Consider the following 19,132-nt stretch of genomic DNA (forward strand, 5'->3'; position numbering starts at 1 on the left):
CATTTTCACCTGCCATGGTGGAGCTTCCCCTGAGCTTGTAAGCCAAAAGAAATTCTCTTTTCCCCAGAAGCTGCTCTTGGTCGGGTGATTTCTACCAGCAATGCGAACTGGTCTGTAACACCCACCAAAAGTAAACATATGCAGAATGAGGCATCAAGGAAGGAGAAGATGGTACCAACACATGCTCAATAAAAATAAATAATAAGGGCTGGAGAGATGGCCTAGCGGTTGAGCGCTTGCCTGTGAAGCCTAAGGACCCCAGTTCAAGGCTCGATTCCCCAGGACCCACGTTAGCCAGATGCACAAGAGGGCGCATGCGTCTGGAGTTCGTTTGCAGTGGCTGGAAGCCCTGGCGCGCCCACTCTCCTCTCTCTCTCTTTCTCTCTGCCTCTTTCTCTCTCTGTCTGTCACTCTCAAATAAATAAATTTTTAAAAATTTAAAAAAATTTAAAAATAAATAATAAAATAATTAAATTTTATCTCTGAATAAAAAGGAACAGAAAATGAAAAAATAAAAATAAAACTTTAGGTTGGGGGCTGGAGGGATGTCTTAGCCATTAAGGCGTTTGCCTGCAAAGCCAAAGGACACAAGTTCGATTCCCCAGAACCCACGTTAGCCAGATGCACAAGGAGACGCATGCACGTGGAGTTGGTTTGCAGTGGCTGAAGGCACTGGTGTGCCCATTCTCTCCCTGCCTCCCTCTCTCTTTCTTGCAAATAAAATTTTAAAAATTAAACAAGAAAAACTTTAGGTTGGGATTTCTTGTAATGAATGACCCTGCTGAGAGTTTTCTACTTGGTCTTCCTTCAGTTCCCTGAAGTTACGCCGTGGGTATAGAATGCACACTGGGAAACAGGTGTTAAAACTACATATGAGATGTTGCTAATGCTGTAAATAGCATTTGAAGCACGAGACACTTAAAGAAGGAAAAAGCTAAAAGAAAAGGAAACGGCATCATGCCCTGTAATATTAGTTCGTGAAACAAAGGAATGGAATGCTGACTTGAACAGTGATATCATGTTCAGGTAAGGCAGTTCTCTTATGATTACACATTTAAAAGTCAGTGTAAGGGTATTTACATCACCGTGCAATGCTTGCATGCAAGGGGAAAGACTTTATTTTACCTTTGTGCTATGAATGAAATCATAATCATATAATCAAAACAGTAAACATATGTGCCTCCAAGCCCCAAGCTCTCACCTTGGCAGAGCTGACTGCAATTCCTCTCACAGAGACTTCTTTCTCCTTTCTCTGCCGTACATTCCCATGCTAACCCATGCCCTCCAGGGCTCCGGAAGAAGCCCCTACATGCTAGGAAAGTACTTTGCCTCTAAGACACATCCCTAGTCCTCATACTAATTTTGAATTTTGCCCGTTTTTGCTTTTAGGGTTTGTTTTGGTTTCAGGTCTGGGCATCAAACCCAGGGCCTTGGGTATGCTAGGCATGTCCTCTACTGGCTTCTTTTAATATTTTGATTTTAGTTATTTGACAGAGAAAGACGGAGAGAGAGAGAGAATGGGCGTGCCAGGGCCTCTAGCCACTGCAAACGAACTCTAGACATGTGCGCCCCTTTGTGCATCTGGCTAACGTGGGTCCTGGGGAATCGAACCTGGGTCCTTTGGCCTTGCAGACTAACGCCTTAACTGCTAAGTCATCCCTCCAGCCCTCTACCGGCTTCTTTTAGACAACACTTTGAGTGGTAATAGTTTTCCTCATTGCCTTTAAACTTTTTTCTTTTTTTCAAGGTAGGGTCTCACTCTAGCCCAGGCTGGCCTGGAATTCACTATGTAGTCTCAGGGTGGCCTTGAACTCACGGCAATCCTTCTACTTGTGCCTCCCAAGTGCTGGGATTGAAGGCGTGCGCCACCATGCCTGGCCTTGCCTCTAAACTCTTAAAAAGCTTGATCTTAATGTTCTCACACCCAAGGCTTTTCAGTGACTACCCTGGGGCTCACGTTGGAACAATCTGTCTATTCTACCTCTGTCCTACATGAGTGGTCTTAGCATTTCCACTGCCAAGCCTCAGGACCCAAACCAAGCCAGCCCTGCCTCACCTCAGCTCACCAAGGTCAGGCTGAGTGTTCATATTCACTATTTCCCTTGCTTTGAATGCTCCCAAGGGTGAGAAGGGTCGGAATGGTATTGTTAGGAGACAGACACTGGCTAGGCAACTGTAGGGGTGATGGGTCCCAAAGTGGATAAACTCTCTTGGCTAAGTGCAGGAATTGTCCTTGGGCCTGCTGGAGACAATCTAGGTCATTACACTTTACTACAGGTCAGAAATTTCAGAGGGATCTGGCCTTTCCTTATCTGTGCCCATTCCTAGAGAATTCCAAAATTCCTAACCCCAGACTTGGCATCAGAAGTAAAACTGGTTAAACCAGCTATCTATCCATGGGGCTCATAAAAAACCTATCAACCTGGTTCTCCTCAAGTAGCCTCTTCTTGTAAAAAAAAAAAAAAAAAAAAAAAAAGATCTGAGTCTAGGGTGGGCTTCTCAGACCCTTTCTTCTCTCCCAGGGCAAGAGCTCCACCTTGCTTCCTTCTCTTATGTTCTAGGCTTAAGCAACAACCTCCCCCGACCCCATTCTCTTCTTCCTAAAGCCTTAAACTATAATGACAACATTCTGAACCTCATCCTCTGGTCTGTGGATTTCATTCTTCAAACCCATAGGACAGGGATCCAGGAACACCTCAAATTATTGGTGCGTTGGCGTACAAGAAACCCAAAATTTGGGCTGGAGAGATGGCTTAGCGGTTAAGCGCTTGCCTGTGAAGCCTAAGGACCCTGGTTCGAGGCTCGGTTCCCCAGGTCCCACGTTAGCCAGATGCACAAGGGGGTGCACGCATCTGGAGTTCGTTTGCAGAGGCTGGAGGCCCTGGCGCGCCCATTCTCTCTGTCTCCCTCTATCTGTCTTTCTCTCTGTGTCTGTCACTCTCAAATAAATAAATTTAAAAAAATTAAAAAAAAAAAAAGAAACCCAAAATTCCCGCATCAGTGTCTCCAAGCCTGAGCTGGCCTTCAGGCTGTTTCTCAGTGAGGTGTTCCCTGCATGAAGTTCACAGGAATATCTTTATGGAAAATGAAAGAAAACTCCTATGGGCTCTGGCCTAAGTCTCACTGATTGAGAGAGGTGGGTGTATCTGAATTTGTTGTTTTGTTTTAAGGCAGTTTCACTCTAGCCTAGACTGGCTTCTTCATACCTCAGTGCTAGGATTAAAGTTATGGCTCTACCGGGCATGGTGATACATACCTTTAATCCCAGCACTTGGGAGGCAGAGGTAGGAGGATCTCCATGAGTTTGAGGCCACCCTGAGACTACAAAGTGAATTCCAGGATAGCCTGGGCTAGAGTGAGACCCTAAAAAAAAAAAAAAAAAGTTATGGCTTTAATGACTATCCATTTCTTGTTACACAGTGTTAAGGGGCTCTTGAAGAGCTTGTTTTTAAGACTTTTTTTTGCGTGTCTGCTTTGCTCAGTACTAGTCTTTTATTTTTGTAAGCAATCTAGCCCTTATTTTATTTTTGAATTAATTTTCTTTTCAATTTTTTATTAACAACTTCCATGATTATAAAAAATATCCCATGGTAATACCCTCCCCCCCCCCCCACTTTCCCCTTTGAAACTCCATTCTCCATCATATCCCCTCCCCATCTCAATCAGTCTCTCTTTTATTTTGATGTCATGATTTTTTTCCTCTTCTTATGATGGTCTTGTGTAGGTAGTGTCAGGCACTGTGAGGTCATGGATATCCAGGCCATTTTGTGTCTGGGGGGAGCATAGTTTTTATTTTGTTTGTTTGTTTTGTTTTTATTTTTATTTATTTATTTGAAAGTGACAGACAGAGAAAGAGGGAGAGAGAGAATGGACGCTCCAGGGCCTCCAGCAACCACAAATGAACTCCAGACGTATGCGCCCCCTTGTGCATCTGGCTAACGGATGTCCTGGGAAATCGAGCCTTGAACCGGGGTCCTTAGGCTTCACAGGCAAGCGCTTAACCGCTAAGCCATCTCTCCAGCCCTCAATGCTATTCTTTTTCACAATCACTGCATAGCTTGCTTTCAAATTATAAAAACTCATGTTCAGGGCTGGGAGATTGCTCAAGTGACAAAGTGTTTGCCACAAAAGCATAAAGACCTCAGTTAAGATCCCTAGCACCCATGTAAAAGTCAGGAATGGTAGTGGGCCCCTTTAATCCCAGTGCTGGGAAGGCAGAGACAAGGATCCCCAAGGCTTGCTGGCCCGCTGGTCTAGCTGAGCCGTGAGCTCTAGGTTCCTCTTCATCAGAGTAGCTGAAACTTGAAGCAGAAAGTTACTCATGCAGGATTTGGGGATTTAGGGGCAATCCCCAAACTTGTGAACCTCAACCTTTAGGTTCTTATCCATTTTAGCAAGGAATTGAGAGCATGGACTCTGAGAAGGATAAATTATGAGGTTTATTTAGGGAGAATTGGTATCCAGGGAAGGCTATCAAGATTCAAACCAAAAGAGAATTTCTCTTCTTGCCTGGCTGGAAAGGGAGATGGGAAATTGGAGAGATACAGAAGTCTCCGTGGGGAGAAGCCCATGGAAAGGGCGCGCGCGCATGCGCACACACACACACACACACACACACACACACACACACACACACACACACATGGAAGACAAGACACAAGAGCCCAAGCCAAAAGATTTAGAGAAACACACACACACACACACACACACACAAATGGGAAGCAAAGCAGAAGAGCCTAGGCCAGAAGATTTTAAAAAGGGGCCAGAGAGAAGACTCAGCAGTTAAAGGCACTTGCTTGTAAAGCCTGATGACCAGGTTCAATTCTCCAGTACCCAAGTAAAGCTAGATGTACAACATGGCACATGTGTATGGAGTTCATTTGTAGTGGTAGAAGGCCTTGGCACACCCATTCTCTTCTCTCTCTCTCTCTGCCTCTTTCTCTCAAATAAATACTTACACAATTTTTTTCTTTTTCTTTTTTTTTTTTGGTTTTTCAAGGTAGGGTTTCACTCTAGCTTGGGCTGGCCTGGAATTTACTATTTCATCTCAGGGTGGCCTCGAACTCACAGCAATCCTCCTACCCCTGCCTCCCAAGTGTTGGGATTAAAGGCGTGTGCCACCACACCCTACTAATAAAATATTTTTAAAAGATTTGAAAGAAACATCTGCACACACATGTGGGATACACTGTGACACGTGCATTTGGAGTTTGTTTGCATTGGCTAGAGGTTCTGGCGTGCCCATTCTCTATCTCCCTGTCTCTCTTTTCTCTATTTCTCTGTGCTTGCAAGTAAATAAATAAATAAAATATTTGTTAAAATTTTTTTAAAAAGGATTGTTTTGGTTCATGTTGGAGGTTTCAGTCCATAACAGGGCAGACTCATTGTTTTTAGGTCTCTGATGAGGGGTGCAGATGGCAATGATGGGGAGTATGTTGCAGAGAAAAACGTTCAACTCACAGTCAAGAAGCAAAACAGGACTGGGGGCGGTGGTGCTGGAGAGATGGCTTTGCAGTTAAGCGCTTGCCTGCGAAGCCAAAGGACCCAGGTTTGATTCTCCAGTACCCACATAAGCCAGATGCACAAGGGATGTATGCACCTGGAGTTTGCCGTGGCTAGAGGCCCTGGTGCGCCCATTCTCCGTCTGTCTGTCTCCTATCCCTTGCCCCTCTCTCTGCTTAGAAATAAATAGGTAAATTAACAGAAAAAACACACAAGACAAGGAAGGGGCTGAGGTGCCAGTCTCCTTAAAGGGCACATCCTCAATGGCCTAAAGACCTCCCACTAGGTTCCCCCTTCTAAGGTTCCACCATGTTCTAATTGTACCACCTTAGGAGCCAAGTCTTTTGCTGTTGTCTTTCTTTGTTTTTGTTTTTTTTGTTTTTCGAGGCAAGGTCTCACTCTAGCCCAGGCTGAAATTCACTATGTCCTCTCAGGGTGGCCTGGAATTCATGGTGATCCTCCTATCTCTGCTTCCTGAGTGCTGGGATTAAAGGCATGCGCCACCACGCCCGGCAGGAACCAAGTCTTTACACGTGGGCTTTTTAGGGACAGTCAACATTCCATACTATAGTAGATCCAGCACCCTACCAAGGACGCCAAAGGAGAACAGAGACAGGGACACACGGGAGAACTCAGAGGCAGGGGCCTGGGACTACCCATGACAGCCAACAGGCAAGGGACAGAGTTCACCTCAGAGACTGTGGAAGGAGTCACTTTTGCGGGCACCTTGGTTTGGGATGTCTGGCCTCCAGAATTGTTTTAAGCCATCAAGAAGTGATCATCACCAGCCGTGGTGGCCCATGCCTTTAATCCCAGCGCTCAGGAAGCAGAGGTAGGAGGATCACCGTGAATTCAAGGCCACCGTGAGACCACATAGTGAATTCCAGGTCAGCCTGGACTAGAGCAAGACCCTACCTGAAGGAGGAGGAGGAGAAGAGATCATCTGTCATGGCAACCCTAGGAACTGCTACGGGCCCTAGGATAGTCCTATGCCCATACATAAATTTGCTAGATCTTTCCATCCTTGCTGGTTGGGATGGTGTTGGAAGCCTGGTGCTGAGACCAGATAGCACGCCTGGATTTCCCTTTTATTTTCCTTGGATTTTTGAGGTAGGATCTCACTCTAGCGCAGGCTGACCTGGAATTCACTATGGAGTCTCAGCCTCAGGGAGGCCTCGAACTCACAGCCATCCTCTACCTCTGTCACCCAAGTACTGGGACTAAAGGTGTGTGCCACTATGCACAGCTTTCATACCTGGATTTCTGATCTGAGTCTCCACGAAACAGAAGCAATGCTAAGTGTAGAAAACAACAACAACAACAATAATAAAAATTGGTTTTCTAGGGCTGGAGAGATGGCTTAGCGGTTAAGCGCTTGCCTGTGAAGCCTAAGGACCCCGGTTCGAGGCTCGGTTCCCCAGGTCCCACGTTAGCCAGATGCACAAGGGGGCGCACGCGTCTGGAGTTCGTTTGCAGAGGCTGGAAGCCCTGGCGCGCCCATTCTCTCTCTCTCCCTCTATCTGTCTTTCTGTCTGTCTCTGTCGCTCTCAAATAAATAAATAAAAATATTAAAAAACAATCGGCTTTCTAGATTGATCTGTTATAGTGGCCAAAGTTATTGTAAAGTCTTGTGGAATTTATTGTTCTAGTCTATCACCACAGATGGGCTCTTCATGAATATGTACCAAAAATAAAAGTAAAAATAAATTTAAAGCATCTTGTGGGAAAAAATATATATATAATCAATTATCAGAACTGGGAACTCGAGACTCTGATACCCACCACTCTCCCCCCTCCCCCCACAGACACAGCACCAAACAAAACTGGGCCATGCCTGCACTCAGCCATCTCTTAATTAAACCCCCAGTGGCCTGTCCTTCCTGCCCATCCAAAACCTGCCATTTGTGCCAGCTGAGGACAGCACAGGATGGCATGGAGGGAAGCTGGGAAGACATGAGACCCCCCAGCATAAGTCCGAGGGACTACTGGGCCTGGTTGAGAAGCACAGTGTGTTACGAGATGTGACCTGGTGCAGGCTATGTTGCAAGCTCAGGGAGGGGAGAAGCAGGCTGGAAAGCAGGGGTCGAGGCAGGCTTTTCTGAGAAAAGAAGTAGAGAAAAAATATAGCCAAAAAGAAGGTATGGAGCTTGGGTACCTAAGCTGCAAGATGGGTTCTCTCCACCTCCACACCTGCCAAGGAGCACAGCAAAAGGAGCATTTAAAAAAAATGTATTTTTAAAATTTATTTATTTATTTATATGGTTTTTCGAAGTATGGTCTCACTGTGGTCCAGGCTGACCTGGAATTAACTATGTAGTCTCAGGGTGGCCTTGAACTCATGACGATCCTCCTACCTCTGCCTCTTGAGTGCTGGGATTAAAGGCAAGTGCCACCACACTCGGCTTAAAATTTATTTTTATGTATTTATGAGCGAGTGAGAGAGAGAGAGAGAGAGAGAGAGAGAAGGTGCACCAGAGCCTCTAGCCTCTGCAAACAAACTCCAGACTCATGTATCCCCTGGTGTATATGGCTTGTGTGGGTCCTGGGGAAATCAAACCTTGGTCCTTTGGCTTTGCAGGCAAGTTCCTTAATTGCTAAGCCTTCTCTCCAGCCCAAAAGGTGCTCTTTTTAAATATATATATTTGAGAGAGAGAGAAAGAGGCAGAGAGAGAGAGAGAAAGAGAATGGGCACCCCAGGGCTCCAGCCACTGAACTCCAGACGCGTGTGCCCCCTTGTGCACCTGGCTAACGTGGGTCCTGAAGCACCGAATGCAGATCCTTGGGCTTTGCAGGCCAATGCCTTCACTGCTAGGCCATCTCTCCAACCCAAAAGGTGCTCTTTTGAAGGTGGTTTGGTCATCTCTGAGAAGACACTGAAGTCTTTCCAGGTCATTGCTGAGCTGCTGGAAGGCAGGAGTGTGCTGTGTTCGACAGCTGCTCCTGGTACTTATGGTGCATGAAAAGCAATGGCTTAGGAAGAAGCTGGAATAGGAAAGTTTAGATTTCAGAGCAGCAGCTGCAAGCAGCGCTTCCTCCGCAGAGCAAGACGAAACAGATATTCACGTAACTGAGTGACTGCAAAATTTAATGATAACAGTCTTCATGTGACATAGTTCAGTTTCTGTCTCTTCCATTCCTTTCCCAAACCTCCAGATCCCCAAAGCAGAAATGTTCTGTGGATGGCTGGTTTCTAGATCTCTTCAGACAGGAGTCTGGACACAGGGTTCCGTTGCATGAGAACCGACCAATGAACAGAAGGGTCACCTACCATAAATATATTCCACGTCTGCTATCTGGGGGGAGGGGGGAGAGCAGGGGAAGGCTACTTTAACCACACCAAAGTGTCACAGCATTCTCAGTGCCTGTGATGTGCAAAGACACAGGGTTTTGGACAAGACCTCCAGCTATCCCAGGCAGCTAACTCTGCCTGTCAGCTAATATGGAGATTACAGCCAGCAAGATTCCCCTGGGATCCCTTCAGCGCTTTTATTTTCTTATTTTTTATTTTTTTAAGTTTGCCAAATTTTATTTAATGAATTGAAAATCCAAGAAACCCCTTGATCTCACCCAAAGTATTCATAAATATGGACAGCATGGCCAAAATTTTAATTTAAAATAATACTATTGAAAATAATGCTATTAAATACTATTAAATAATACTATTAAATGATAATAATAATATTAAAATTATAAAATAATAATAATTAATTAATAATACTATTAAATACTATTAATAATAATACTATTAAAAATTATAAAAGGGCCAGCAAACTCCTTGAGCAGCCAGTGCATAGGATTGCCAGAGTCCTGTGTCGTCCGGAATATACAGGTTAATTCCTACACTACTCAGGAAGGGAGCCAACTTTCATGGCCCAAAGGGAGTAAACTGTTCCGAGGTAACACTCCTGGCTGGATTCCCATGTGTTCACGTTCTGATGACATTGAGCATTTCTGTCCCACTAGCCTTTTATAGTCACACCTAGTTTCCCCTGTTTCATTACAAAGGTAACTGGAAAGTCTCTGAAAGTGGCATGACACTGGGCTGTGACCAGTACCATTTAACTGTGCCGAATCATATGTGAGTGTGCTTTCAATGAGAAGGGCTAGTGAGTATACATGCACCCTGATGCCACAGTAGGTGAAGATATAAAGGAACTCAGAAATCCTGCTCGATGAAGGAGACAGGGTGGGGGTACCCCAGAAAGAGCTCATTAGGCTGAGGTTACAGGTTATCCACTAGAGGTGACCTGAAGCCGGACTGCAGTACAGGATGTGGAGATTCAGCTTGACCATGATGTGTTGCAAAACAGTAAGAGGAGAGTACCTAACAAGCCAGAGATCCTCACCATGGGGCCCACAGAAAGCACATATTGAGCTCTTTTCTTTTTTCTTTTTTTTTTTAATTTTTGTTTCATTTTTATTTATTTATTTGAGTGTGACAGAGAGAGAGAGAGAGAATGGGCGCGCCAGGGCTTCCAGCCACCACTAACGAACTCCAGACGCGTGCGCCCCCTTGTGCATCTGGCCAACATGGGTACTAGGGAATCAAGCCTCAAACCAGGGTCCTTAGGCTTCATAGGCAAGCGCTTAACCACTAAGCCATCTCTCCAGCCCTCTCTTTCTTTTTTTGACAACCTCCATATTTATAAAAAAAGATCCCATGGTAATTCCCTCCCTCTCCCCCAACTTTCCCCTTTGAAACGCCACTCTCCATCATATCCCCTCCCCCTAACAATCAGTTTCTCTTTTATTTTGATCTCATCATCTTTTCCTCTTATTATGATGTCTTGTGTAGGTAGTGTCAGGCACTGTGAGGTCATGGATATCCAGGCCATTTTGTGTCTGGAGGAGCATGTTGTAAGGAGTCCTACCCTTCCTTTGGCTCTTACATTCTTTCCTCCACCTTTTCCACAATGGAGCCTGAGCTTTGGAAGGTGTGATAGAGATATTGCAGTGCTGAGCACTCCTCTGTCACTTCTTCTTAGCACCATGGTGCCTCCTGAGTCATCCCAAGGTCACTGCCATCTGACAAGAGAAGGTTTTTGTTGCAGTCACGTTCGCACTGCTGGTAGAAATCACCCAACTAAGAGCAGCTTGTGGGGAAAAGAGGTTTATTTTGGCTTACATGATTGAGGGGAAGCTCCACAATGGCAGGGGGAAATGATGGCATGAGCAGAAGGTAGACATCACCCTCTGCCCAACATAAGGTTGACAATAGCAACAGGAGAGTGTGCCAAACACTGGCATGGAGAAACTGGCTATAACACCCATAAGCCGGCCCCCAACAATACACTATCTCCAAGGTATATTAATTCCCAAAACTCCATCAGCTGGGAACCTAGCATTCAGAACACCTAAGTTTATGGGGGACACATGAATCAAACTACCACATTCTGCCCCTGGCCCCCCATAAACTGATAACCATACATGATGTAAAATGCAAAGCATTCATCTAACTTTAAAAGTCCCCATCGTTTTTATCAATTCCAATGATGTTCCTACATTCCCATAGTCCAAGATCTTTTAACTAAGCCATAATACCAAAAAATAGCCTCAAAAAACCATAATGGCACAGAATAAACATTCACACTACAGAAGATGGCATTGGGCATAGCAAAGAAACATTCATCTGAGCCGGGCATAGTGGCTTATGCCTTTAATCCCAGCACTCGGGAGGCAGAGGTAGGAGGATCGTGTTGAGTTTCAGGCCACCCTGATACTACATAGTGAATTTCAGGTCAGCCTGGACCAGAGTGAGACCCTACCTCAAAAAACAAAAAACAAAACAAAGAGAAAAAAAAAGAAAGAAACATTCATCCAATACATGATTTAAAACAACCAGGGCAAACATCAAACTCTGTAGCTTCAAGTCTAACAACTCTAGCCAGTGACAAACAAGTCTCTGGCATTCCAATTCCGCTCCTCCAGCTAGGCTACTAAAAGTCCTGGAAAACTTCATTGGGGCTGGCAGCTTTCCTTAGCAGCCATCTCATGGTCTCGGCATCTCCACTGGGTCTCCACTGCAATCCATGGTTCCTCCTCATGGCCCCATGGGGTCTCCATGCAGGCATCCAGCAAACCTGCTTCACACTGCCCATGGCCATTTCCAAAACACAAGACGGTGTTGCAAACTCAATGACCCTCTTGCCAGCATTTCTTATACTCCAGGTAGGGTGCCAATTTGTTAATCCAGGGGGGAATAAAGCAGTCTTTCAAGAACAGGACACTCCTTGAGCACTCAGGCCCCTTCAAAAGAGTCGACATTATTTTGTTGCCTCAGTGCAGGTCAGCTGGCCCAATCTCAAAGGTTGTAATATCTCAATTGTAGCTAAACTGGCAGCAGTTCACCCAAAGATTTGTGTGTGTGTGTGTGTGTGTGTGTGTGTGTGTGTGTGTGCGCGCGCACGCGCGCGTGCGCACCATATCCCTCTGCTCACACCAGTCTATTTCTACACAAAGCAACCCTGCACATCTTTTCAGGACCCAGGCATAATAGCAGGCTTCCCACACAAACTGCTAGCCCAGTCCAGGCAAAGCTCTTTCTCACCCTCATAAGCCAAACCTCACAGTCCACAGTTCTTACTGCATTCAGGTCTTTCAGCTCTGACCAGGATAGACCATCAAGCTGTACTTACAGCACTGCAAGGCATCTCTTAGGCCAAGGTTTCAAATCCTTCCACATTCCCCTTGAAAATCAGCTCCAAAAGGCCAAAGCCACACAGTCAGGTGTCTAGCAGCAGAATACATAAAGAGCAACGTGCTCATCTCTTCTTGCTGTTTTCAGCACCTGCCAAGGGCTCATCCTCCCTACACGTGGGATGCTTCAGGTGAGAGGAATGAAGTTCCTAGGAGTCAAATATGCCGGTTGTGGTGGCACACGCCAAGTAGGAAATTGCTAAAGAAGTGGAAGCAGGAGGATCGGGGTTTTGAGGCCAGCCTATGAGTTAAATAGACAGTGTCATTGCAATGATCGACAGAGCGGTTCATAACCTTTGTTCAGTGTCCAGCAGCTCAGCAGAGCTCTGGTTGTGTGTGAGCTGGAGGGAGAAGGCAACTTGCCTCTTAGTGTGGGGTCTACTTGATAACATACAGTATACTAGGCACCTGGGCTTCTTTATTCAAGAACCAGTGAGATCTCAGTTCCTTTTTTTTCTCCCTTGAGCTAGAGTCTCACTCTAGCCTAGGCTAGACCTGGAATTCACTGTATAGTCTCAGGCTGGCATCAAAGTCACAGCGATCCTCCCATCTCTGCCTCCCGAGTGCTAGGATGCATGCACCTAGCATGCACCACCACAGCCAGCTGAGAGAGAGAGAATGAGCATGCCAAGGCCTCTAGCCCCTGCAAAGGAACTCCAGGTGTGTATGCCACCTTGTGTATCTGGATTTATATGGGTACTGGAGAAACAAACTCAGGTACTTAGGCTTTGAGGGTAAGCACCTTATTCGCTGAGCCATCTCTCCAGCTCAGTTCTTCTTCTTCTTTTTTTTTTTTTTTTAAGTAAGGAGAGCAATTTATTTAGCTCACAGTTCTAGAGGTTCAATAACTTGGTGCCAGTATCTTGTCTCTAACATGTGTCTTACAGTAAATGGCATCTCACTGACAGGAGTGTGTGAAAGTGAGGGAAGTGGTGTGTGCAAAAGAAGAATTGAGGGCTGGAGAGATGGCTTAGCGGTTAAGCGCTTGCCTGTGAAGCCTAAGGACCCCGGTTCGAGGCTCGGTTCCCCAGGTCCCACGTTAGCCAGATGCACAAGGGGGCGCACGCGTCTGGAGTTCGTTTGCAGAGGCTGGAAGCCCTGGCGCGCCCATTCTCTCTCTCTCCCTCTATCTGTCTTTCTCTCTGTGTCTGTCACTCTCAAATAAATAAATAAAATATTTTAAAAAAAAGAGGAATTGAGTAGAGATGTCAGGTTTTTTTTATTACCATTCATGCTTTCAGGACCCACTTCAGCCCCATGAGACCTGAAACATCCCCCAAGAAAGCATCAATCCATTCCTGAGGGTGGAGCCCCATGTCCTGATTATCCTCTGCTGTCCCTTGACACTGTCACACAGGGGACCAAGCTTCTAGGACATGACTCTTTGGGGGACAGAGTGTTACAGTTTGAATGTGAAATGTCCCCTACAGGTTCATGTGTGTGAACACTTGTCCCTCAGCTGGTGGCACTATTTGGGAGGTTGTGGGTTTTAGGAGATACAGTCTATTGGAGGAAGTAGGTTGCTGGGAGATGGGCCTTAAAAGGTTTTTTTGCTCGGCTTGATTATAGATAAGCTGTCTGCTTTGCAGTCCAGGTCTTGTGAGAACCTGGGTTACAAGCTCCTCCTGTCATGAGCATGGCTGCTTCAGCTGCCAGGTGTTTCCTGTTTTGATGGGCTGTAACTGCAAACTGTGAGTCCAAATCAACCCTTCCTCCTTTAAGTTGCTTCTTCAGTTCTTCTTAATTATGCCAATATAAGATACCTACTGTCGGGCTGGAGAGATGGCTTAATGGTTAATGCATTTTCTTGCAAAGCCAAAGGACCTAGGTTCACTTCTTCAAGACCCAAGTAAGCCAGATGCACAAGGTGGCACATGCAGCTGGAGTTCGTTTGCAGTGGCTGGAGGCCCTGCGCACCCATTCTCTCTCTCTCTCTCTCTCTCTCTCTCTGCTTCTTTATCTCTCACTCTCTCAAATAAATAAATAAACAAATAAAATAAATTTTAAAAATTTTTAAATAAAAAATATACCCATTATCATGAGAGAAGAGGGGTTTTTGTATGTGTATATTGGGTATGTATATGCATGTATCATGTTTGTGTGCATGCATGTGCATGTGGAGGCCAGATGGTGACACTGGATGCCTTCTTCAATTGCTCTCCACCTTAATTTTGAGACAAGGTCTCTCACTGAGCCTGGAGTTCACTAATTCTGCTAGCAAGCTAGCCAGCAGTCCCGGGGGATCCTTCCGTCTCCCTGTTGTGCTGATTTTCTCATTGCTGACACAGAACACCCGACCAAAGGCAGCTGATGGGAGGGAAGGGTTAATTTGGGCTTACAGTCTGGAGGGGAAGCTCCATGATGGCAGGGGAAAGCATGGTATGAGAGGAGTCTGCACATCACCTCTGCCACAGCAGGTGAAAAACAGCAGCAGGAGAGTGAGCCAAACTAGCATGGGGGAGCTGCTCTAACATGCATAAGCCCCCCCCAAAAAAACAACACACCTCCGCCAGCAAGGCTCCACCTCCCAAATTTCTATCAGCTTGGGACCAAGACTTTAGAACACATGAGCTTATGGGGGTCATCTGATTCAAACCACCTCACTTCCTTTCTCAACACAGGGATTACAGGCCCATGTTGCCATCTCTAGCATTTTACAGAGTAGGGTGGAAAGATCTAAACTTAGCTCCTCATGCTTACAAATTAACTGCTTTACTGGACCATCTTCTCAGCCCCTACGAGGGACTTTAACAGCTCTTTTTGTCCTTTAAATTAATCCCCTCTTAAACTGGGCATGGTGGCGCACGCCTTTAATCCCAGCCCACCTGAGGCAGAGGTAGGAGTCTTGTTGTGAGTTCGAGACCACCCTGAGACTACATTGTGAATTCCAGGTCTAGAGTGAGACCCTACCTCGAAAAACAAACAAACCAACAAAAATCCTCTTCAATGGCTCTTGATAAATAGACGTGTTCTTCCGGAATGAAGGAATAAATCTACTTGGAGTGAAGAGATCTCATGAGACAAAGGATATCAGTTAGTATCCCTCATATCCAATCAAGGTTATGTAACAATAATAATCCCTCAAGTCATGGTGTCTTGACACCACAGAGGTTTAGTTTTCAGTCAGTCAAGCTTTGTTGTCACACTAGCCTAGAACTAAGACTGACTGGTCCGAATATTGTTGCTCCAGTAGAAGGAGAACTCTGGGAGGCCTAACAGGAAAAGTTCCGAACTGTAGCCCAGAGGAGAACTTCCATTCACAACCAAGTGACCTGGCTGGAATGCATAACCTTGTGCAGCCACAAGGGGGTGTACAATGCTGCCACATGTCTGAAAAGCAGTGTCTGAGATACTTGAATTCAGCCTTAAGACCGTACAGGGATGGAGACCTGGGCCCTTTCTGTTTGAAAATTGTTGTTATTAGAACCGCAGCGACTAAGAACCCAGTGGAAAAATATCCGAAGGCATCGTGACCAGGCTGCCACTCCATCCAGCAAGTCAAAAGCTTTGCTTGGCTTCTCCCCAAAATGCATTGTCCAAGCCAGGCATGGTGACACATTTCCTATAATCCCCAAATTTAGGTTAAGGCAGAAGGATTGGGGATTCAAGGCCAGAGTGGGATATATAAGAAGACTTTGCTTCATAAAACAAAAGCAGGGCTGGAGAGATGGCTCAGCGGTTAAGGCATTTGCCTGAGAAGCCAAAGGACCTACGTTCGATTCCCCAGGACCCATGTAAGCCAGTTGCACAAATGGTACATGAGTCTGGAGTTTGTTTAAAGCAGCTGAAGGCCCTGGCCATTCTCTCTTTCTCTTAAATAAATAAAATTAAAAACAAAACAGCTGGGCTGGGCATGGTGGTGCACGCCTTTAATCCCAGCACTTGGGAGGCAGAGGTAGAAGGATCGCTGTGAGTTTAAGGCCACCCTGAGACTACATAGTGAATTCCAGGTCAGCCTGGGCTAGAGTGAGACTCTACCTCGAAAAACCAAAAAATAAAAATAAAACAAAAACCAACTGTGTATGCGCACAGGTATTAATACATTTATATTATATTATATTATATTATATTATATTATATTATATTATATTATATTATATTATATACAATGCATATATATTTATTTGTAGGTATTAATATAGTTATATTCTGGTTAGCTTAGGTCAGCCCAGAAACTGACAGCGCATGGTTCTTCTTCCAGGACTTGGGGCCTTTCTGCCTGTTCTGTCTAGACAGTTGACTCTTTGTCTTCATTTGCTAGTGGTTAGATTGAATTAGTAAAGTGTCCTAAAGTGTTATCTGAAGGCTGGACCAGGCCAGAGGACGTACTTCCAAGGGTCTCTCACATGCCTTGGGTGAGGGTGCCAGCTGTTGGCAGAGGTCTACTTCCCCTCCATGTAGGACCCCTCCCACTATTGTTCCTGACTACCGTCACCACAGCAGCTGGCTTCTCCAGAGGGAGCTATCCAAGAGGGAACAAGCCAGCAACCGTATGCTTCTGAGGAGCCTCGGAAAAATTACTGAGCATCATTTCTACAACATTCTGTCGGTTACATAGCTCAGCTCCAGACATGTTAGGAGGAGCTTCGTAAGGACATGAATACCAGGGAGCAAATTCAAGACTATTGCATCACTCCACCTCAATACTGGGAGTATTTGAAGCCTCACTTTCCTCGCAACAGGCGCCACATCAAGGCAATTGCTATATTGACACAGATTGATGGCCTTGACTGGAGTAGCCTTTTCCTGTGGTGATAATAAATCTGAGCTGTAACAATGCAGTGCCCACCATTGTAATCGAGTATCCCTCTTTAAGTTTATTTTCCCCAGTTTTTTCCTGCCATTTCTCTCTCTTTCTCTCTCCTTCCCTTCCCTTTCTCCCCTTTCCCTTCTTTCTCCCCTCCCTCCCTCTCCTCCTTCCTTTCTTCCTGCTTTCTGTATAGAGAGCAGAGCCCAGGGACTCATAATTGCTAAGCAGGAACTCTACCACTGAGCCACATGCTCAGCCCTTCGCCAGGTCAGATGAACGCTGTCATCTTCACTTTACAGATGATGAACTAAAGCTACGAAATGGTTAAATTGGTTGCTCGGCTCGCAATTACAGTCTAGGCAGAGCTGATATCAACACAGGGGCCTGTGACCCCAGTTGAAGGCTCCTTTCACAAGGCTGCTCTGTTTTTCTTTATCTGCTGGTAATAAACCCTCAGTGCTCATATTTACCTTTTCAGTGACACGGTGCAGAGCTAAAAGAGTGCCTTTTTGAACTCAATGTTCGAGATTCTGATAATCTAATCAGAGAAATAGGAGCCCGTTTCCACCCAAGCTTACCACAGGTCCATCCCTTCTTCATTTCATGTTGCTTCTTTGGTTTGGCTTTAATCTTGTTCTGGTCTTGAGACAGGATCACAGTATGTAACCCAAGCTGGTCACCGGCCCATGATCTCTCCCTCCACCTTGCCATGGTTACGATGACAGGTGTGTGTCCCCACAACTAGCTTCATGTGATTTCTTCACTTTTCCCTGCTGTCACATAATTTTAAATTGATTTTTCCCAAACCCAGACTTTACCTCCATTGACCAGTGTCTAAACTTAGAACTGAAAATTCTTCAAAAAAAAAAAAATAATCAAATCATGGAAAATGTTAATAAAAATTTTAAAAATAATAATAATAATAATCAGAGTGATAAGGTATCACCTCTTATATATTTTGGAGTACCCCCCCCCCTTTTAGCATCCCACTGCTAGGCTGGTCAACCAAGGTCACTCGGCTGTCATCGTCCACTGAGCAGAGAACTGTGAGTTTCTAACTCTGCAAGAGCCCAATGCCAACTGGCAGGGGAAGCTTAATGACAACAAACAACCCCATTTTGCCTTATTCTTGCAGCTAGAATACACCGAAGATGAGAGAGCCCGTGATTCTTTGGAATTCGGTGTATACCAATATAAAGCCACATATTCGGGCATACCTACAGATGTGGCTCAATCATTTCTCTGGGAAGAAAGATGTTTCTGTCAGTCACGCTGAGCCTCATTCCCCTGGGATTGTGACTCCTGGAGCTCTGGGCATTACTTTCTGCCATTTTTAGCTCAAGTTTGATGAGCATCTGGGTAGTTTATCATGAGTGAGCTGAGCTCACACTTGGAGAATGAATCCACTCAGGTTGGGTTCACGAGAAGAGGAGCAAACGGAACTTGGTCAACTGATGAACTCAGTTGATACACCAGCTGCCCCTGGGATCGCTCTGCCCAAATTGGTGCTTTCTAATCACACAGCAAGTGCCTATGTCTTAGTGACACTCAGAAAATGGCTGTGCCTTTCTGCTTTCCTTCCCATTAGACTGGCCTCATTACAATGAGATTTACTGTAAATAGGTCACCCAAATAATTAGATATGTAGGTAAGAGTGTGGGAGCCCCAGGAATCAAAATTCTCTAAATATCCAATTCTAGGTGGGTTTTCTTTCAGCAGAATAGATGGTCCCCCTAGGTGGGCATTCTGATGCATTTACTGTGTGCCCCCAGAGGTGGGCACTGTAACACTGGCAACAAGTGTATAATGTACTGTGCTTTCCAAGGACTTTGAGCTCACTGCTAGCTCTATAAGCTGAATAGGGCCAGAACATCATGCTTACACCCATTTTAAAAGTGAACACTAGGGCTGGAGAGATGGCTTAGCGGTTAAGCGCTTGCCTGTGAAGCCTAAGGACCCCGGTTCGAGGCTCGGTTCCCCAGGTCCCACGTTAGCCAGATGCACAAGGGGGCGCACACGTCTGGAGTTCGTTTGCAGTGGCTGGAAGCCCTGGCACGCCCATTCTCTCTCTCTCTCCCTCTATCTGTCTTTCTCTCTATGTCTGTTGCTCTCAAATAAATAAAAAATGAACAAAAAGAAATTTTAAAAAAATAATAAATAAATAAATAAAAGTGAACACTGCTA

The sequence above is a fragment of the Jaculus jaculus genome, chromosome 2 (genome assembly GCF_020740685.1).
Source record: "Jaculus jaculus isolate mJacJac1 chromosome 2, mJacJac1.mat.Y.cur, whole genome shotgun sequence".
Lineage (NCBI taxonomy): Eukaryota > Metazoa > Chordata > Mammalia > Rodentia > Dipodidae > Jaculus > Jaculus jaculus.